The sequence below is a fragment of the Procambarus clarkii genome, chromosome 50 (assembly GCF_040958095.1).
Source record: "Procambarus clarkii isolate CNS0578487 chromosome 50, FALCON_Pclarkii_2.0, whole genome shotgun sequence".
NCBI lineage: Eukaryota > Metazoa > Arthropoda > Malacostraca > Decapoda > Cambaridae > Procambarus > Procambarus clarkii.
Genome location: NC_091199.1, coordinates 3,715,488 through 3,737,987, shown reverse-complemented (window position 1 = coordinate 3,737,987; position 22,500 = coordinate 3,715,488). Strand labels below are relative to the sequence as shown.

The window sequence follows — 22,500 nt, the reverse complement described above, 5'->3', positions numbered from 1 at the left end:
GAATTTTCTCAATCTTTCGTACATTACGCTTCACTGTTGGAGGTAAATCAAAAATCAATTCTCCAAAATTCATTTTTATTTCTAGTCTGACGCGACACGGGCGCGTTTCGTAAAACTTATTACATTTTCAAAGACTTTAGTTCACAAATACACAACTGAATAGAACTTACGTATCTCCGATTTTATATCTACATTTGAGTGAGGTGGAAGGGGTGATGTGGCATTAACACAAGACAGAACAAAATGTGGTATTAATAGGGTATTAATTTCATCAACACAAGACAGAACAAGAGTATTAATAGGGTATTAATTTCATCAACACAAGACAGAACACGAAGCAATGGATATGGAATAGAAGTGTTTGTAGAAAGCCTATTGGTCCATATTTCTTGATGCTTCTATATTGGAGCAGAGTCTTGAGGTGGGTAGAATATAGTTGTGCAATAATTGGCTGTTGATTGCTGGTGTTGACTTCTTGATGTGTAGTGCCTCGCAAACGTCAAGCCGCCTGCTATCGCTGTATCTATCGATGATTTCTGTGTTGTTTACTAGGATTTCTCTGGCGATGGTTTGGTTGTGGGAAGAGATTATATGTTCCTTAATGGAGCCCTGTTGCTTATGCATCGTTAAACGCCTAGAAAGAGACGTTGTTGTCTTGCCTATATACTGGGTTTTTTGGAGCTTACAGTCCCCAAGTGGGCATTTGAAGGCATAGACGACGTTAGTCTCTTTTAAAGCGTTCTGTTTTGTGTCTGGAGAGTTTCTCATGAGTAGGCTGGCCGTTTTTCTGGTTTTATAGTAAATCGTCAGTTGTATCCTCTGATTTTTGTCTGTAGGGATAACGTTTCTATTAACAATATCTTTCAGGACCCTTTCCTCCGTTTTATGAGCTGTGGAAAAGAAGTTCCTGTAAAATAGTCTAATAGGGGGTATAGGTGTTGTGTTAGTTGTCTCTTCAGAGGTTGCATGGCTTTTCACTTTCCTTCTTATGATGTCTTCGACGAAACCATTGGAGAAGCCGTTATTGACTAGGACCTGCCTTACCCTACAGAGTTCTTCGTCGACTTGCTTCCATTCTGAGCTGTGGCTGAGAGCACGGTCGACATATGCGTTAACAACACTCCTCTTGTACCTGTCTGGGCAGTCGCTGTTGGCATTTAGGCACATTCCTATGTTTGTTTCCTTAGTGTAGACTGCAGTGTGGAAACCTCCGCCCTTTTCCATGACTGTTACATCTAGAAAGGGCAGCTTCCCATCCTTTTCCATCTCGTAAGTGAAACGCAGCACGGAACTCTGCTCAAATGCCTCCTTCAGCTCCTGCAGATGTCTGACATCAGGTACCTGTGTAAAAATGTCGTCAACATACCTGCAGTATATGGCCGGTTTCAAGTTCATGTCGACTAAGACTTTTTGCTCGATGGTACCCATGTAGAAGTTTGCAAACAGGACACCTAGGGGAGAACCCATGGCGACCCCATCTACTTGCTTATACATGTGCCCATCCGGGCTCAAGAAGGGTGCCTCTTTAGTACAAGCTTGGAGTAGTTTCCTCAGAATATTTTCTGGTATGTCAAGAGGAGTACAGGCTGGATCACGATACACTCTGTCGGCTATCATTCCGATTGTCTCGTCCACAGGTACGTTGGTAAACAGCGATTCTACGTCCAACGAGGCTCTTATCCCTGTGGCCCGTGTGCCCCGCAGTAAGTCAACAAATTCCTTTGGAGACTTCAGGCTGAAGGCGCAAGGAACATAAGGAGTCAGCAGGCCGTTGAGTCGCTTCGCCAGTCTGTACGTGGGTGTGGGTATCTGCCTAATGATTGGCCGAAGTGGGTTTCCAGGCTTGTGCGTCTTGACATTTCCATACGCATATCCAGGTTTATATTCCCTAATGATCTTTGGCAGGTGGAGTCTGGATTTCTTGGCGTTCACAGTTTCGATCAGTTTGTTGACCTTTGCTTTTAATTCGGCTGTAGTGTCCTTCGTTACCCTTTGGAACTTAGTTTGGTCAGAGAGTAAGATGTTCATTTTCGCCAGATATTCGTCTTTTTTAAGAATGACATATATTGGCGACTTGTCACCTCTCCTGACAACTATCTCCTTGTTCTCACGAAGGCTTTTAGCTGCCGCTTTAAGCTCGGGGGACAGTATGGTGCTTCTGTAGTTGCCTCGATTCTTTCCTCCTTCTGCAATAAGTTCTGCTTGTAAGGTGTTACAACTGATATGAGTGGGGTTTCTATGGGGTACTGGTACTATTAAGGGGTAAAGGTAGTTAGAAGACAAGAGTATCAAATATGGGAGAGCTAAAAGGCCCGGCCCCCAAAATAAACTATCCACAGTAGTAATAACTTGCTACAAGACCATATATGTTAGTCTCAGGGTTGATCACTGCGCTCCCACCTTGGAAGAAGAGATACTCTGTAATTCATGTACTTATTTATTAACCCCTTAACAACCCCCCATATACACTCACACCAATAACAATAATAATAATAACTTTACCACACTATCTTACGTTAAAAGCCTTGGTCCACATAGGCAGGATACAAGGTTTACACTAATAACAAGCTAGGGTAAAGTACTACTGGATAAGCACTGAAGCTGGATGCAGCTTAGGGTAGTGAAACCACGTGGGACCCTAATACAAAACACAACACTTAGGGGTACCCAAACACTGGCAAAATACTATCCCCAGGTCTCACCAATCGTTACTACCAGAGTAGGCACACTTACGAATGTCCCGTACTTAGCTTAAGGATACAGGAACTTCAGGTAAGGGAAATAAGTAAGAGGAGAAGGGAGAAGAGTAGGGATACAGCCACAGAGTAGGTCTTATCCGCACCCACCAGCCACAGAGAAGACCGAGCTAGCCACCAGCTGCCTCCCTCATGTTGTGGTGCCGGGAGGAGCCTAATTGATCGTGCAGCTAAGCACATTAAAGATCTTCCCCTATGCAACGTATTGTTACTTTATGAATGATTAGAAAGTATTAGTAAGCAAAGTTGGTGCCTATGTTATTATTTAATAATCAACCCCCAGCTCAGTCTTTAAATGCTCTTTGAGAAACAATAATAGTCTTACGTCTGGCAGGGAAGATACAAACAATTGACATTCTAGATGCCCAACTGTGCTACCAGGAAGTTTAATAGCTCAATTTTGACCTCTGGTTTCCACTGGAGAACCCAGGGTCGTAACACTCCTCCCCCCTTCAGAGAAAAAAAAATGTGACTACTAGAATAGTAGTCATATTTTTTTGTAAGAGTATACAGAGAACAAAAAGAAAAACATATGACAAAAACAAAAAATAAATCAAAAGCAATTTCTCTGCAAAAAAAAAAAATACAAAGGAGTTCTCTGAAAGAAAAAAAACATACACAACAAAAATAAAAGAACAGGGAAGTAAATAAATTGGACACGGAAAATTTAATGTCACAGGAGAACCTAAAAAAAATTAACTAAAGCATGACGGTTGGTAAATGGCTTTCTGTGGCTCAGATGAATGTTATTCAGGCAACCGGGACAGAGCGTCGGCTATCACGTTGAGTCTGCCCGGTAGGTGGGTAATGGAAAGATTGAAGTCCTGTAGGTACAACGCCCACCTGAGGATGCGTTTATTCTTACCCTTCATCTGAGTCAGGAAGACTAGTGGGTTATGGTCCGTGTACACTTCCACTATATTACCTGTGAGGTAAACTTCGAACTTTTTACATGTTAACACTAGCGCCAACGCCTCTTTTTCTACCACTGAATAATTGCGTTGCGCCTTGTCGAATTTCACAGAGTAATAATATACTGGGTGTTCCACCTGATCATCCCCAGTTTGCAACAACACTGCACCAGCACCCGAGTCAGACGCGTCAACATGAATTTTAAACGGTCGGTCGAACCTTGGACTAGCAAGCACTGGGGCAGAAGCTAAGATCAATTTCAAATTTTTAAATGCCTCTGCACAGTCTGATGACCACTTAAATTTAACGGCTTTCCGCAACAAGTCTGTGAGAGGAGTGGCAACACTGGAAAAGTTCTGACAAAAACGTCGATAGTACGCACACATACCGATAAATCTTTGAACGTCCTTTTTAGACTTTAGTACTGGATACTCCAGAATGGCATTGATTTTATCTTGCCGAGGTAACACTTTTCCTTGGCCCACTTCATAACCGAGGTACGTCACTGTGCCTTGGCCAAAATGACACTTTTTAGCATTTAAGGTAAGATTTGCCCTTTTCAAGATGGCAAACAACTGGCGTAACCTAGCTATGTGGTCAGCCCAATTACTGTCAAACAGCACGATATCATCTAAATACGCCCGACAATTTGGCACCTTAGCGAGTAGTGTGTTCATGAGTCTCTGGAACGTGGCAGGGGCATTACGCAAGCCGAACGGTAACACTTGATACTCAAAAACACCCTCGGGTGTCACGAACGCGGTGAGCTGTTTAGCACGTTCAGTGAGTGGGATTTGATAATACCCCCTCGAGAGGTCGAATTTCGAAACGTACTTGGCATTTCCCAACTCGTCAATGCAGTCCTCGAGGAGGGGCAGCGGATAGGCATCCACAATGGTCACCTTGTTGAGCTGCTGATAGTCGGTGCATAATCGCCAGGATCCGTCTGGTTTGGGGACCAAAAGGCAGGGCGAGCACCAAGAGCCCTGGCTCGGCCGGATGAGGCCGTGCTGGAGCAAGAAGTCGACCTCCTTCCGTACGATGGCCTTCTTTTCTGGACTCATCCGATAGGGTTGAAGGCGAATGGGAGAGTAGTCCGTCAACTCGACATCATGGCAAATGGCATCAGTCTGGGTCGGGACCTCCCCGAACAGACTGGAGAATTCATCAACCAACGACTGCACCTCTTCACGTTGGGCCATCTGCAAATGGGACAGTCCCTCCTCCACAGCATTCACAGAACTAGAATTATTGAAAATGAGATTAGTTGGGTCCCCAGAACAATCATCCCCTCTCTCACTGGAAATGGAAACATTGGTTAGTGCAATGGGCCTGGGGCCCTGGAACTTCTTCAGTCGATTTACATGTATGAGCATTACCTGGTTACGTTTGTCAGAGTGCCTCACTTTGTACGTGAGGTCCCCAGTCTTTTCTGTCACAATGTAGGGGCCTTCGTACTTGTGGGACATAGTGTTCCCTAGTCGAGGCTTTAATACCAGGACAGGGTCGCCAGGCTGAAATACCCGTAACTTAGATTTAGCATCGTTACGTTCTTTCATCTTTTCTTGGGCCTTGCCAAGATACTTAAATGCAGCCGCCTTGCAGTCCTTGAGTCTCTGGTGGTGTTGCGCAAAGAAAGCCGAACCTTCGGTTAACGTTACGTTCCCTAACAGATTCTCCTGTAACATTTGCAAGGGTCCACGAACTTTATGGCCAAAGACTAACTCAAAAGGAGAACAACCCAGTGAACTTTGTAATCCCTCTCTAGCCGCAAACAAAACATACGGTAAATTCTCATCCCAGAAGGTGAGGGAACTCTCGCACGATGTCTTCAACATCTGCTTCAGAGTTAGATGGAAACGTTCAATTACCCCCTGACTCTGTGGATGGTATGGGCTGGAAACCTTATGAGTTATTCCATGTTCCTTACAAAATTGCTCAAAAATATCAGACTTAAAATTAGTACCATTGTCAGTTTGCACGACCCGAGGCAGTCCAAAAGTGGAAAAAAATTGCAACATACGAGCAACAACAGTTTTTGCTCGGATGTTCCTTACAGCAAAAGCCTCTGGGTAACGAGTAGTGATACACATCATCGTGATTAGGTAAATATTACCAGACTTAGTTCTAGGTAATGGTCCAACACAGTCCATTACCACATGAGAAAATGGTTCCTCTGGCACGACAATAGGCCTTAGAGGAGCTTTAGGTGGAGTCTGGTTTGGTTTCCCAACCAGTTGACAAACAATACACGCATTACAAAATTTTGCCACATCGCTTTTCAGCTTGGGCCAGAAAAAATACTTTAAAATTTTGTGGTACGTAATATTAACACCTTGATGTCCCCCCATAGGATCATCATGAGCAGCTGCCAAAACTCTTTCTCTATAGCAGGTCGGCAACATAACCTGGTGGACTACCTCCCACTCATTTGACAAGGGAGCACTCTGTGGTCTCCATTTTCTCATCAAAATCCGATCATTGTAGTAGTACCCAGTTGCTGCGTCTACAATTTCCTCCATAGAGACGGCTGTTTCATGACAATCTGCAAGAGTGGGGTCAGCTTTCTGTAACTCACTCAAGGAGGCATCTAGGCCTTGGTCAGATGCCATTGGCCGAGGCTCAACAGTGTTCTCCACCTCCCCACTACTCTCAGTAGATGGCGGTGGCAGGCTCTCCACAATGTCCTCGGCCACGTCATCGAGTCGGGCCATGAATGTGTCCGCGAGGTCCACTTGGTTTTCACCACTCGGAAAGCTCCTCGTGACCTCGGGATTTACCACCTTGGCAAGCACAGGGCTGCCCTTACATTTAAGTCCCATAGACCTGGTCACCGCGCACGCAGGGTACACAACATTATCCTCTGCGGCGGGTGGATCCAGGCAAACCTTAGGGGTAGGCAACATAATAGGCAGTCTGGAGTCCCCTACCTTATCCCCTGCTAAATCATTACCAACTATTACATCAACATTAGAGAAAGGTAGGTATGAAGTGACTCCGACTGTACAAACACCCTTGTGGAAATCAGATTCCAGGGTAACCTTATGGAGGGGTACTGCCCGAGTATCACTAGTGACACCCTCGACCAGCACCACCTCTCCAGTGTCGAGAGTGTTGGCACCTTGCAATGCACTCTCTAAAATTAAAGTCTGGATGGCACCGGTGTCTCGGAAGATCACCACGTCCTTCCAGGAAGAACCCTCAGACAAAAGTAGTCTCCCTTTCGATAAGAATGGGGTAAGCAAGTCCAACCACTGTGGGTTGGAGGTCTTACTCCCTAACCCTTCTGAAAGCCTCAAGCCCTGTGTCACAACTAGAGCATTGGGTCTTTTTTCAGGGTGCAGTTGCCAACAACGGCTAATAGTGTGGTTTGGACGATTACAGTGACCACAAAAACGTCGGGGAGAAGAGACATTACTAACAGAATTACCCTTCGGTTCACCTTTAGGTGCCGTTGGGCTAGACACTTTAACAGGGTTAGTTATGTCTGAAACAGAAGGTGCATTAGGTAAAGGGTTAGAATGAGCTGGTCTGGACTGGCTGTGGGTATAAGGTTTGCTACTCTGTGGGGTATAATTATTTTTATTGGGCCTTTTGCCCGCCAATTGGTAGTTTTCTGCCAACTTGGCCAAATCCCCTATTTTAGAATTTAACTCTATCCTTCCTCTAATATACTGTGAAACATTCTCTGGCATCATATTTATAAAATGCTCCATTAAAATTAAGTTCCTGAGAGCCTCGTATGTTTCAGCTTTCGCCGAGCGAATCCATCTATCAAATAATCGAATTTGATCATTCACAAATTCAGTGAGCGGTTGGTTGTGAGTAGGCCTAAGGTTACGATAAACTTGGCGGTGAGCTTCAGGAGTAATTTCATATGCCTGCAAAATACATTCCCTGACTTTATCATATTCGAAACACTCGTCGTCAGGCATGTTTATAAAAATATCTTGTGCTTTACCCCTAAGTCTTCCCTGTAGGATTTTCACCCACTCTTCCTTTGGCCAGTTCATGGACGTGGCCACTCTCTGAAAATGGTTGAAAAACCTTTCAGGGTCAGACTCGGAAAATTCAGGCAAATTATGCTTTTTCTCATAATGCCTGGGGTTTGAATCCCCGGCAGGTGGAGGTCCAGTGGCATTCGCTCTAATTCTAGCCTCCTCGGTTTTGAGTTTTTGCTCCTCTAATTTTATTTTTGCTAACTCTAAAGCTAATTCACTTTCCCTATGAGTTGCACTTTCTGCTTGGCTAGGCTGGCATAAAGGTGTATCACTTGCCAATAGTTGTTCATCAATACAATGTTGTAATATTTCATTCACCAAAGTCCACTTTTTATCTGCGACATTTAATTCTAGGCCAAATTCCTGGCCTAACAATACTAAATTAGACTTTTTGAGTTTCTTTATCTCTACCACTGAAGGCTCCCTTGCCAAGTTCTGCATTTCAGAAGACATCACTAATAATTTTAGCTCCCAGCCAAAGAAAAAATTAAAAAATAAAAATTGGAAAAAAACAAAAATTTGCACGGCCCCTAACACAAGGCCACACTAACCTTAATCGTGAAGGGATCCAGCTGGGTGTCCAGTCAGTGCAAAAATGTCCTTTGCTAGATGAGCTGGACCCTAGGCTAGCACACAACCGTTCTGCGGAAATAAAAAATTTTAATTTTGGCACTCAAGAATCTAATTTTTTACACTTATAATGTTCCTCCCGGACTGGCCAACCACTTGTTACAAATAATATTGTGTGGGCTTCTAAGGGGGTACTGGTACTATTAAGGGGTAAAGGTAGTTAGAAGACAAGAGTATCAAATATGGGAGAGCTAAAAGGCCCGGCCCCCAAAATAAACTATCCACAGTAGTAATAACTTGCTACAAGACCATATATGTTAGTCTCAGGGTTGATCACTGCGCTCCCACCTTGGAAGAAGAGATACTCTGTAATTCATGTACTTATTTATTAACCCCTTAACAACCCCCCATATACACTCACACCAATAACAATAATAATAATAACTTTACCACACTATCTTACGTTAAAAGCCTTGGTCCACATAGGCAGGATACAAGGTTTACACTAATAACAAGCTAGGGTAAAGTACTACTGGATAAGCACTGAAGCTGGATGCAGCTTAGGGTAGTGAAACCACGTGGGACCCTAATACAAAACACAACACTTAGGGGTACCCAAACACTGGCAAAATACTATCCCCAGGTCTCACCAATCGTTACTACCAGAGTAGGCACACTTACGAATGTCCCGTACTTAGCTTAAGGATACAGGAACTTCAGGTAAGGGAAATAAGTAAGAGGAGAAGGGAGAAGAGTAGGGATACAGCCACAGAGTAGGTCTTATCCGCACCCACCAGCCACAGAGAAGACCGAGCTAGCCACCAGCTGCCTCCCTCATGTTGTGGTGCCGGGAGGAGCCTAATTGATCGTGCAGCTAAGCACATTAAAGATCTTCCCCTATGCAACGTATTGTTACTTTATGAATGATTAGAAAGTATTAGTAAGCAAAGTTGGTGCCTATGTTATTATTTAATAATCAACCCCCAGCTCAGTCTTTAAATGCTCTTTGAGAAACAATAATAGTCTTACGTCTGGCAGGGAAGATACAAACAATTGACATTCTAGATGCCCAACTGTGCTACCAGGAAGTTTAATAGCTCAATTTTGACCTCTGGTTTCCACTGGAGAACCCAGGGTCGTAACATAAGGTATCTTTGGTAGTGACCTTCTTTTGTGTCTCGAGGTCGAATATGTCGTCCAACAGAATTTCCAACTCTACTTTCCGGGCCATCTCATTCGGTCTGGACATAACATGACAGTTTATGCCCAGATTTAGGAGAGTGACTTGGTCCTCAGTGAGGTTAATTCCTGCAAGGTTCAGGAAGCCATCTCTTGGTCGTGGAATTGCCATAGGTCCTCCATATAATGTTGTTAGTTTCTTGATAATCCTTGTTTCAGTGCTGAGGTGATGTTGGTCTGTGAGGATGTCGAGGTGTTGTTCAATGCGGGTACGGATACTATCGTCGATGTTGCTATTTCTCCACTCGTTTGTAGTATGAAGTAGTTGCGTTTTGTTGTCTTTGATTTCAATCTCTGCCTTGTATATCTGATCACGAATCAGATCCTGGCGATATTTTATCGTGAAGGCTTGATTCCTTGCTGCTGGGTCGTGCGCTTTAATATTAGTATATTTTGGTAGCAGTCTTTCCTGTAGACTGTCAATATATGACAATATGACATATATACAATATATATGTCAATATATGACATATTATGTCATATATTGAGAAAATTCGTGTTAGAATTATTAATCTTACTTTTTCGGTCATATTTAATAATATATGTCTACAGGAAAGACTGCTACCAAAATATACTAATATTAAAGCGCACGACCCAGCAGCAAGGAATCAAGCCTTCACGATAAAATATCGCCAGGATCTGATTCGCATATGTCGACCGTGCTCTCAGCCACAGCTCAGAATGGAAGCAAGTCGACGAAGAACTCTGTAGGGTAAGGCAGGTCCTAGTCAATAACGGCTTCTCCAATGGTTTCGTCGAAGACATCATAAGAAGGAAAGTGAAAAGCCATGCAACCTCTGAAGAGACAACTAACACAACACCTATACCCCCTATTAGACTATTTTACAGGAACTTCTTTTCCACAGCTCATAAAACGGAGGAAAGGGATAATATCCTGAAAGATATTGTTAATAGAAACGTTATCCCTACAGACAAAAATCAGAGGATACAACTGACGATTTACTATAAAACCAGAAAAACGGCCAGCCTACTCATGAGAAACTCTCCAGACACAAAACAGAACGCTTTAAAAGAGACTAACGTCGTCTATGCCTTCAAATGCCCACTTGGGGACTGTAAGCTCCAAAAAACCCAGTATATAGGCAAGACAACAACGTCTCTTTCTAGGCGTTTAACGATGCATAAGCAACAGGGCTCCATTAAGGAACATATAATCTCTTCCCACAACCAAACCATCGCCAGAGAAATCCTAGTAAACAACACAGAAATCATCGATAGATACAGCGATAGCAGGCGGCTTGACGTTTGCGAGGCACTACACATCAAGAAGTCAACACCAGCAATCAACAGCCAATTATTGCACAACTATATTCTACCCACCTCAAGACTCCGCTCCAATATAGAAGCATCAAGAAATATGGACCAATAGGCTTTCTACAAACACTTCTATTCAATATCCATTGCTTGTGTTCTGTCTTGTGTTGATGAAATTAATACCCTATTAATACTCTTGTTCTGTCTTGTGTTGATGAAATTAATACCCTATTAATACCACATTTTGTTCTGTCTTGTGTTAATGCCACATCACCCCTTCCACCTCACTCAAATGTAGAAATAAAATCGGTGATACGTAAGTTCTATTCAGTTGTGTATTTGTGAACTAAAGTCTTTGAAAATGTAATAAGTTTTACGAAACGCGCCCGTGTCGCGTCAGACTAGAAATAAAAATGAATTTTGGAGAATTGATTTTTGATTTACCTCCAACAGTGAAGCGTAATGTACGAAAGATTGAGAAAATTCGTGTTAGAATTATTAATCTTACTTTTTCGGTCATATTTAATAATATATATATATATATATATATATATATATATATATATATATATATATATATATATATATATATATATATATGTCGTACCTAGTAGCCAGAACGCACTTCTCGGCCTACTATGCAAGGCCCGATTTGCCTAATAAGCCAAGTTCTCCTGAATTAATATATTTTCTCTATTTTTTTCTTATGTAATGATAAAGCTACTCATTTCATTATGTATGAGGTCAATTTTTTTTATTGGAGTTAAAATTAACGTAGATATATGACCGAACCTAACCTAACCTAATCTATCTTTATTCGTTAGGTTAGGTTAGGTTCGGTAGCCGAAAAAGTTTGGTTAGGTTAGGTAGGTTAGGTTGTCGAAAAACAATTAATTCAATAAAACTTGGCTTATTAGGCAAATCGGGCTTTGCATAGTAGGCTGAGAAGTGCGTTCTGGCTACTAGGTACGACATATATATATATATATATATATATATTATTAAATATGACCGAAAAAATAAGATTAATAATTCTAACACGAATTTTCTCAATCTTTCGTACATTACGCTTCACTGTTGGAGGTAAATCAAAAATCACTTCTCCAAAATTCATTTTTATTTCTAGTCTGACGCGACACGGGCGCGTTTCGTAAAACTTATTACATTTTCAAAGACTTCACAAATACACAACTGATTAGAACGTATCTCTGATTTTATATCTACATTTGAGTGAGGTGGTAAGGGTGATGTGGCATTAACACAAGACAGAACAGGAGGGGATATTAATAGGGTATTAAAAGTATCAACACAAGACAGAACAGAAACAATGGGTATTGAATAGAAGTGTTTGTAGAAAGCCTATTGGTCCATATTTCTTGATGCTTCTATATTGGAGCGGAGTCTTGAGGTGGGTAGAATATAGTTGTGCAATAATTGGCTGTTGATTGCTGGTGTTGACTTCTTGATGTGTAGTGCCTCGCAAACGTCAAGCCGCCTGCTATCGCTGTATCTATCAATGATTTCTGTGTTGTTTACTAGGATTTCTCTGGCGATGGTTTGGTTATGGGAAGATATTATATGTTCCTTAATGGAGCCCTGTTGCTTATGCATCGTTAAACGCCTAGAAAGAGATGTTGTTGTCTTGCCTATATACTGGGTTTTTTGGAGCTTACAGTCCCCAAGTGGGCATTTGAAGGCATAGACGACATTAGTCTCTTTTAAAGCGTTCTGTTTTGTGTCTGGAGAGTTTCTCATGAGTAGGCTGGCCGTTTTTCTGGTTTTATAGTAAATCGTCAGTTGTATCCTCTGATTTTTGTCTGTAGGGATAACGTTTCTATTAACAATATCTTTCAGGACCCTTTCCTCCGTTTTATGAGCTGTGGAAAAGAAGTTCCTGTAAAATAGTCTAATAGGGGGTATAGGTGTTGTGTTAGTTGTCTCTTCAGAGGTTGCATGGCTTTTCACTTTCCTTCTTATGATGTCTTCGATGAAACCATTGGAGAAGCCGTTATTGACTAGGACCTGCCTTACCCTACAGAGTTCTTCGTCGACTTGCTTCCATTCTGAGCTGTGGCTGAGAGCACGGTCGACGTATGCGTTAACAACACTCCTCTTGTACCTGTCAGGGCAGTCGCTGTTGGCATTTAGGCACATTCCTATGTTTGTTTCCTTAGTGTAGACTGCAGTGTGGAAACCTCCGCCCTTTTCCATGACTGTTACATCTAGAAAAGGCAGCTTCCCATCCTTTTCCGTCTCGTAAGTGAAACGCAGCACGGAACTCTACTCAAATGCCTCCTTCAGCTTCTGCAGATGTCTGACATCAGGTACCTGTGTAAAAATGTCGTCAACATACCTGCAGTATATGGCCGGTTTCAAGTTCATGTCGACTAAGACTTTTTGCTCGATGGTACCCATGTAGAAGTTTGCAAACAGGACACCTAGGGGAGAACCCATGGCGACCCCATCTACTTGCTTATACATGTGCCCATCCGGGCTCAAGAAGGGTGCCTCTTTAGTACAAGCTTGGAGTAGTTTCCTCAGAATACTTTCTGGCATGTCAAGAGGAGTACAGGCTGGATCACGATACACTCTGTCGGCTATCATTCCGATTGTCTCGTCCACAGGTACGTTGGTAAACAGCGATTCTACGTCCAACGAGGCTCTTATCCCTGTGGCCTGTGTGCCCCGCAGTAAGTCCACAAATTCCTTTGGAGACTTCAGGCTGAAGGCGCAAGGAACATAAGGAGTCAGCAGGCCGTTGAGTCGCTTTGCCAGTCTGTACGTGGGTGTGGGTATCTGGCTAATGATTGGCCGAAGTGGGTTTCCAGGCTTGTGCGTCTTGACATTTCCATACGCATATCCAGGTTTATATTCCCCAATGATCTTTGGCAGGTGGAGTCCGGATTTCTTGGCGTTTACAGTTTCGATCAGTTTGTTGACCTTTGCTTTTAATTCGGCTGTAGTGTCCTTCGTTACCCTTTGGAACTTAGTTTGGTCAGAGAGTATGATGTTCATTTTCGCCAGATATTCGTCTTTTTTAAGAATGACATATATTGGCAACTTGTCACCTCTCCTGACAACTATCTCCTTGTTCTCACGAAGGCTTTTAGCTGCCGCTTTAAGCTCGGGGGACAGTATGGTGCTTCTGTAGTTGCCTCGATTCTTTCCTCCTTCTGCAAAAAGTTCTGCTTGTAAGGTATCTTTGGTAGTGACCTTCTTTTGTGTCTCGAGGTCGAATATGTCGTCCAACAGAATTTCCAACTCTACTTTCCGGGCCATTTCACTCGGTCTGGACATAACATGACAGTTTATGCCCAGATTTAGGAGAGTGACTTGGTCCTCAGTGAGGTTAATTCCTGCAAGGTTCAGGAAGCCATCTCTTGGTCGTGGAATTGCCATAGGTCCTCCATATAATGTTGTTAGTTTCTTGATAATCCTTGTTTCAGTGCTGAGGTGATGTTGGATAAGGATACAGGGATAAGAGCCTCATTGGACGTAGAATCGCTGTTTACCAACGTACCTGTGGACGAGACAATCGGAATGATAGCCGACAGAGTGTATCGTGATCCAGCCTGTACTCCTCTTGACATGCCAGAAAGTATTCTGAGGAAACTACTCCAAGCTTGTACTAAAGAGGCACCCTTCTTGAGCCCGGATGGGCACATGTATAAGCAAGTAGATGGGGTCGCCATGGGTTCTCCCCTAGGTGTCCTGTTTGCAAACTTCTACATGGGTACCATCGAGCAAAAAGTCTTAGTCGACATGAACTTGAAACCGGCGATATACTGCAGGTATGTTGACGACATTTTTACACAGGTACCTGATGTCAGACATCTGCAGAAGCTGAAGGAGGCATTTGAGCAGAGTTCCGTGCTGCGTTTCACTTACGAGACGGAAAAGGATGGGAAGCTGCCTTTTCTAGATGTAACAGTCATGGAAAAGGGCGGAGGTTTCCACACTGCAGTCTACACTAAGGAAACAAACATAGGAATGTGCCTAAATGCCAACAGCGACTGCCCTGACAGGTACAAGAGGAGTGTTGTTAACGCATACGTCGACCGTGCTCTCAGCCACAGCTCAGAATGGAAGCAAGTCGACGAAGAACTCTGTAGGGTAAGGCAGGTCCTAGTCAATAACGGCTTCTCCAATGGTTTCATCGAAGACATCATAAGAAGGAAAGTGAAAAGCCATGCAACCTCTGAAGAGACAACTAACACAACACCTATACCCCCTATTAGACTATTTTACAGCAACTTCTTTTCCACAGCTCATAAAACGGAGGAAAGGGTCCTGAAAGATATTGTTAATAGAAACGTTATCCCTACAGACAAAAATCAGAGGATACAACTGACGATTTACTATAAAACCAGAAAAACGGCCAGCCTACTCATGAGAAACTCTCCAGACACAAAACAGAACGCTTTAAAAGAGACTAATGTCGTCTATGCCTTCAAATGCCCACTTGGAGACTGTAAGCTCCAAAAAACCCAGTATATAGGCAAGACAACAACATCTCTTTCTAGGCGTTTAACGATGCATAAGCAACAGGGCTCCATTAAGGAACATATAATCTCTTCCCATAACCAAACCATCGCCAGAGAAATCCTAGTAAACAACACAGAAATCATCGATAGATACAGCGATAGCAGGCGGCTTGACGTTTGCGAGGCACTACACATCAAGAAGTCAACACCAGCAATCAACAGCCAATTATTGCACAACTATATTCTACCCACCTCAAGACTCCGCTCCAATATAGAAGCATCAAGAAATATGGACCAATAGGCTTTCTACAAACACTTCTATTCAATACCCATTGTTTCTGTTCTGTCTTGTGTTGATACTTTTAATACCCTATTAATATCCCCTCCTGTTCTGTCTTGTGTTAATGCCACATCACCCTTACCACCTCACTCAAAGGTAGATATAAAATCAGAGATACGTTCTAATCAGTTGTGTATTTGTGAAGTCTTTGAAAATGTAATAAGTTTTACGAAACGCGCCCGTGTCGCGTCAGACTAGAAATAAAAATGAATTTTGGAGAAGTGATTTTTGATTTACCTCCAACAGTGAAGCGTAATGTACGAAAGATTGAGAAAATTCGTGTTAGAATTATTAATCTTACTTTTTCGGTCATATTTAATAATATATGTCTACAGGAAAGACTGCTACCAAAATATACTAATATATATATATATAAATATGTGTGTGTGTATATCACGAAAATAAACACGTGATTAAGAATGTGACAATGTCAGACCACGGAGGAAAATGAAACAGGAATTTCCTTAAGTACTTTCGTATATTAAATACATCTTCAGAAGGAATACATTCCTTCTGAAGATGTATTTAATATACGAAAGTACTTAAGGAAATTCCTGTTTCATTTTCCTCCGTGGTCTGACATTGTCATATATGTGACGGTAACGCGTTGGTGTTCGGCTGTTCAAAGCTAGGGGTATGGCCTCGTCACATAGTATTAAAAAAAAATAGAAAATCTGGAACTTCGTCTGTGGTAAGGTAAGGAGAAGACACACAAAACACAAGTAAATTTTAACAATGGAATTTTAATTACGTTAAAGAAATAAAACATGAATAAAATGGACAAACAAATTCGTATAATAAAATCAATCAATCAAAATAATAAGAATAATTAAATGACACAATGAAAAGTTACGTTAAGCCAAAATAACAAGAACGCAATATACAAGTAAATGAAAGGTGCTGGAATATTGGCTTTAAGCTATCACCTCGCTCAGTACACGTACGCCAAAGCTTACGTCTAGCAGGGAGAAGTGTTAACTGTGAAAGCACGGAATATTCTGAGGACTTAGGTCGTGGCGGCCCCAGACATCAAGTACTATGGGGGGGGGGCGAGTGCAGTTGCAGCCAGACCGGCGACCAATCAGCGGGGAGCCGGCAGTAAGACAGGTAGTTTGGCGGTTTGAGTCTGAGCAGGTGTTCCTGGCTGCATACGTTTTGCGCTCTGGCAAACCTTGGAGATGTTGTTGTCGTTGTTGGACATTTCTTCCATAGTAGTTTTATATAGTTGTATCGACGTAATTGTGGAGGGAAGAGCAGGCTCAATCTCTTGAAGGAGATTATTGTCACAACTCTCCCCCGAAGCCTACGGTTCTGGAAGAAGTACGTCGTTATGTGGTGGAGTAATAGATGGAGTCGCTTCTACTTCATAAACTCTGGAGAGATCATGGGCTAAGATGTTGTCGGAATCTTGGTATAGCGTGTCTCCAGGTTGAATTTCTGCAGTTAGCAAGCCCATAGTAGAAGACGTTGAGATGAGAAGTGGGCGTGCTGCAGGAGGTGTAGGGTGGTGTGGTCCGTGTTGATGGTGGACCGAGCACTTTTCAGGTGTGGAGTGAAGTGCTGGAGCTTCAGGATGAGGAAGAGTAGCTCCTTGCCAATTGTTCCGTAGTTCCTTGTAGCAGTAGTCGCTGACAGGTGTATTCTCCTCGCCTCGTTGCTGCATCGCGACACCACCAACGTCGGTACCACTGGCGTCGACATGGAGGATGAAGGGCTTATCTGACGAGGTGAGAGTGGAATTAGAATAGGGCAAAGGAGCACGATTATTATCCTGAAAGCATTTGGGAAGATCATTAAGGATTTCGGAATTAGAAAGCGCTGACTCCTTGTCAGTGCTTTCGGGAGGAGAAGCTGGGATGGTCTCACTGTGGATGTAGGGTTCTGTGAAGGTAGAACAGTTAGTCAGGACAGTGGGAGGAGTACCATTATATTGCTTCAGGAGGTTGACGTGGCACAGCTGGGTCTTCCGCCGCCTATCTGGAGTCTCTATTACGTAGTTGTTATTATTCCTGCACTCTTTGACGCAGTAGGGTCCTGAAAACCTGTTTTGTAAAGGTGAACCTGGGATAGGGAAATATGCAAGGATGAAGTCTCCCGGCTTGAATTTTCTTACTTTGCTGGTCTGGTCATAATGAGTCTTCATTCTCTCCTGGGCTTTCAATAGATTATCATGGGCAAAACGGTGGACTCTCTCTAGAATGTGTTGAAGGTTTTGAAGAAACTGGGGCACATTCTGATGCTCACTGAAGGTGGCATCTCGGAGAGAGTCTTTGAAAGCCTTAAGGGGAGTACGGCACTTACGGCCGTAGAGCATCTCATAAGGAGATACTCCTAGGGACTCATTGGGGAGACTTCTGAAAATACACATTATAAGGTCAATCTGCTTATCCCAATCCTTAGAGGTTTCACTACAAAACTTTTTCAAGAGTGCTTTGATTGTCTGATGACTACGTTCAAGAGAACCCTGTGAAGCAGGATGATAGGGGCTGGACAATACCTGTTTGATGTTGAACTCCTCCAGTGTCCTTTTGAAGAGATCACTGGTGAAGTTGGTACCACAGTCGCTCTGAATCTCCCTGGGAAATCCGTATTGATTGAAGATCTTCAATAGATGTTTTATAACCGTAGCAGCCGTGTTGTTCTTCACTGGAACTGCTATGGGAAATCTGGTGGTAGGACACAGGATGGTTAGGATGTAGGCGTTACCTGAACTGGTCCGAGGTAAAGGACCGACACAGTCTATTATGAGTCTGTGGAAAGGTTCCGCAGGCACCTGTATGGGAATCAGTGGCGCTCTGGGAATGGAGATGTTCGGTTTGCCTGCCATCTGACATGTATGACACTGTTTTACGTACTGTTTGACGTTATTTACCATACCTGGCCAGTAGTAGTCTTGACGAATTCCATGGTAAGTCTTGTTGAAGCCGTAGTGGGAGAGTGCTCCGTGGGCCAGGTGTAGAATAGTGGGCCGCAGGCTGGTGGGAATCACAAGTTGTTCGATGTTGGCCCAATCGTCCTCCTCCTTCAGTTTACTGGGTCTATATCTGCGGTAGAGCAAGTCGTTCTCTAGGAAGAACCCAGGAATACTGTCGGGTTGAGTCTCAGCCTGGAAAAACAATGGTGTTAAAGTAAGATCTTCCCTCTGCAACTTACGGAACTTCAACTTGGTCAGATGCGGGGAGTGTTTCTGAGGGTCTTGAGGGACAGCGGTAGCAGTAGAGTCAGCTGGCTGTGGACGTGCGGCTTGTGCACGGGTGGTCACGAGAACCGGAGGAGAAACTTCATCACTCTCTTGAACCTCTGCTGGAACATACTCTAGAATAGGGTTACTTGGCACAGAGTTACACACCTGGGGTTTGTCCATGACGATCAGGTTGGTCGGTTGCAGGTCTTCTGCCAAGTCGTTGCCTAGGAGAAGTTGCACTCCAGGCATGGGAAAAGGCTTTTCCCTGACGGCGACTTGGACTTCCCCGTTCACGTAGGGACAATCCAGGTGGACTCTGGCGAGAGGGTATGGAGTGGTAGCAGTGAGGTCAGTGATGAAGACAGTTTCTCCGGTGTAGGTGATGTTGGGCACAGCCGACTTCAAGATGATCGATTGAAGAGCCGCTGTGTCCCTCAAGATCTTCAATTTGGAACGTCCCTCCGGATTTGAACCGTTGGCAGAGACAGTTCCAGTATACAGGTGTTTACTGAAAAGAGAAAGATCATTAATATTAACACCAACATTCATCACAGGCTTACCGGACTTAGGAGGAGTTGGTTTGGGTTTTTGTTGGTCAGTGGTTCCCTTGTATTGAGACTTACCACACTTGTCTATGGTATGTCCATAGAGTCTACAATACTTGCAGTACAGTTGTGAACCAGCTTGATCGGGGCTCACTTTCTCGTAACTGTACCACGACTTCTTACTGGAGGATGGTTCGGGTGTCAGCCGGTGGATGAGGCTGTAAGTGTCAGCCGACTTAGCACACTTCAGGTAGTCGGTTTCTTCTTTATCTGCTAAGTAGAGGCGGACAGGAGGCGGCACACGTCTCAAGAATTCTTCAACAAGCATCAGGTTGACGAGTTCTGTAAAAGTAAAGACATGTGCTGCTTCCAGCCATTTCATGAAATACCTCCGTTTCGTGTTAGCAAACTCGAGGAAGGTAGTGGTACTTGCCTTCAGGTGGTCACGGAATTTCCTTCTATAACTTTCAGTAGAGAGGAGGTAGGCGTCCAACACTGCTTGTTTCAGAGTCTGGTAGTCATTCTCAGACGCCAAAGTACTGAGTGTGACTGCAGCTCTACCTGTAAGATGGACTCTGAGAAGTGTGGCCCATTGGTCGACAGGCCAACTGAGTTGATTAGCAAGGGTTTCAAAGGTGGTAAAGAACACATCAACTTCTGCTTCTACAAAGGATGGCATTAACTTACTTGCATGTGATATATTAAAACTGACGGGAAGATTGGCAGTAGCTTGCTGGCGTTGAGCGAGGTGTGAAGTTTCCAACGTGTATTCTCGTTGACGACACTCAAGAGCCAGAGTCGCTTGTTGCTTGTCATGTTCACGTTGTATCTCCAACTCGCGTTGTTTGGTTTCAAGCTGTAAGCGTTCCCGCTCCTGGAGTGTTTCAAGCTGTACTCGTTCCCGCTCACGGAGCATTGCAAACTCACGTTCCTTGAGGGCGATTTCTTCCCTTCTTAAGGCAACCTCACGTTCTTGTTCTTCCTTCCTCAAGGCAGTTTCACGTTCCCTGAGGGCGATTTCTTCCCTTCTCAAGGCAGCTTCGCGTTCTTGTTCTTCCCTTCGTATGGCAGCTGCTTCTCTTTGCTGCTCACGTTCAATCTTGGCCAGCTCTAGTTTAAGTTTCATCGTTGCCAAGTCAGTTTTATCTGCAATATAGTAAGTTTCATGAGTTTCAGAGTCTATCTTACCTTGCTCTAGGAAATGATCCAGCAACAGGTTGTGTATTTCACTCTTGTTGGCTTGGTAGGGAACTGTTAGTTGATACTCATGTGCAAGAGTTTGTAATTCAGTCTTCTTGGCATGACCTAAAGTCCCTATTGCACCTGCTGGATCTGCACGGAAAGCTTGGAGACGAAACATGGTGAAATTAGCAAATAAAGGTACAACGAATATTCAATAGTGAATGTCAGAAACAGGACAACGTGGCAACTGGTACCTATCCTGTGAGATCTTTAACAATTAAAGTTAAGTAAAAGATGTTAAATGATTAAATTAAATCAAGGGCGCAGGAAATCTTGTACCCGGTACTCATGTAAGAGGATAAGGGCAAGAAAATCCTACTAACAAATGAAACAAAGTTTCGAAAACAAATGAAACAGTAAATTGCCTCAAAAGTAAAATTGGTAGTCCAAGGATGTAGGCATACCTTGCCAAGTCTCTATAGGACATAAAGCAAGTTTTTCCTACTGAATTTAATATGATACTTACAGAATTAGCGAACTTTTGTGCTCTGAAAAAGTAAGCTAATTCCCTACCGTTGTATGTATCATCATCTCTGACTGACGTGTAGGGGTGCGAGGTGTCAACTGGTGACGAGAACTGCTGCTGAGGTCCCAATTCAGCAACTACAGTTCGAGCTAGAGGAACTATGGCCCTCTTTGTCCTCCTACAGTCAGATTGCAGAAGATTGGGTACTCTTGACCCGGGGCAGACCACAGTACCAGGGTACCAATATGATGATCTGTCAAAAATGAGAAATATCCAAGGGACAAAGATGGTAAACACGAGTAATAACACGGAGGGAGAGATGACCAATTAAGAGTATGACTGCGGCCTACAGTCATCACGTAATCCAAAGTTGTCTCACCTTCACTATATGTTACTCTCGTAATGCACAATACACCGCACCTTATAAAAAATGAAATTGAATATGAAAAATAGTAAAAGCTACGTTAACAAAGTTAAATACGCTTACCATAAATTACCACTTGGCACCAGTACCTGAGTGAAGCTCCTAGGACAGGCCCCCATATAATATGTGACGGTAACGCGTTGGTGTTCGGCTGTTCAAAGCTAGGGGTATGGCCTCGTCACATAGTATTAAAAAAAAATAGAAAATCTGGAACTTCGTCTGTGGTAAGGTAAGGAGAAGACACACAAAACACCAGTAAATTTTAACAATGGAATTTTAATTACGTTAAAGAAATAAAACATGAATAAAATGGACAAACAAATTCGTATAATAAAATCAATCAATCAAAATAATAAGAATAATTAAATGACACAATGAAAAGTTACGTTAAGCCAAAATAACAAGAAGTGCAATATACAAGTAAATGAAAGGTGCTGGAATATTGGCTTTAAGCTATCACCTCGCTCAGTACACGTACGCCAAAGCTTACGTCTAGCAGGGAGAAGTGTTAACTGTGAAAGCACGGAATATTCTGAGGACTGAGGTCGTGGCGGCCCCAGACATCAAGTAGTATGGGGGGGGGCGAGTGCAGTTGCAGCCAGACCGGCGACCAATCAGCGGGGAGCCGGCAGTAAGACAGGTAGTTTGGCGGTTTGAGTCTGAGCAGGTGTTCCTGGCTGCATACGTTTTGCGCTCTGGCAAACCTTGGAGATGTTGTTGTCGTTGTTGGACATTTCTTCCATAGTAGTTTTATATAGTTGTATCGACGTAATTGTGGAGGGAAGAGCAGGCTCAATCTCTTGAAGGAGATTATTGTCACAATATATATATATATATATATATATATATATATATATATATATATATATATATATATATATATATATATATATATATATATATATATATATATATATATATATATACAGATACATATAGGCAGGAAAGAGGTGAGGTGAGGTACAATGTCTTTCAGGAAGTAATGGGATATTAATAAGATATTAGTGAGACAATTGTGTATCAATGATCCTACTCAAATCGCCCTCTAACTGATCAATCAAA

The 22,500-nt window shown here is 43.0% G+C and overlaps 1 protein-coding gene across 1 annotated transcript in view; it reads left to right on the top strand.

The window, feature by feature from the left end:
* Positions 1 to 22,500, top strand: part of LOC138351512 (uncharacterized) — a 97,437-nt gene that overhangs the window by 37,382 nt on the left and 37,555 nt on the right. The gene's annotated exons all lie outside the window — the stretch shown is intronic.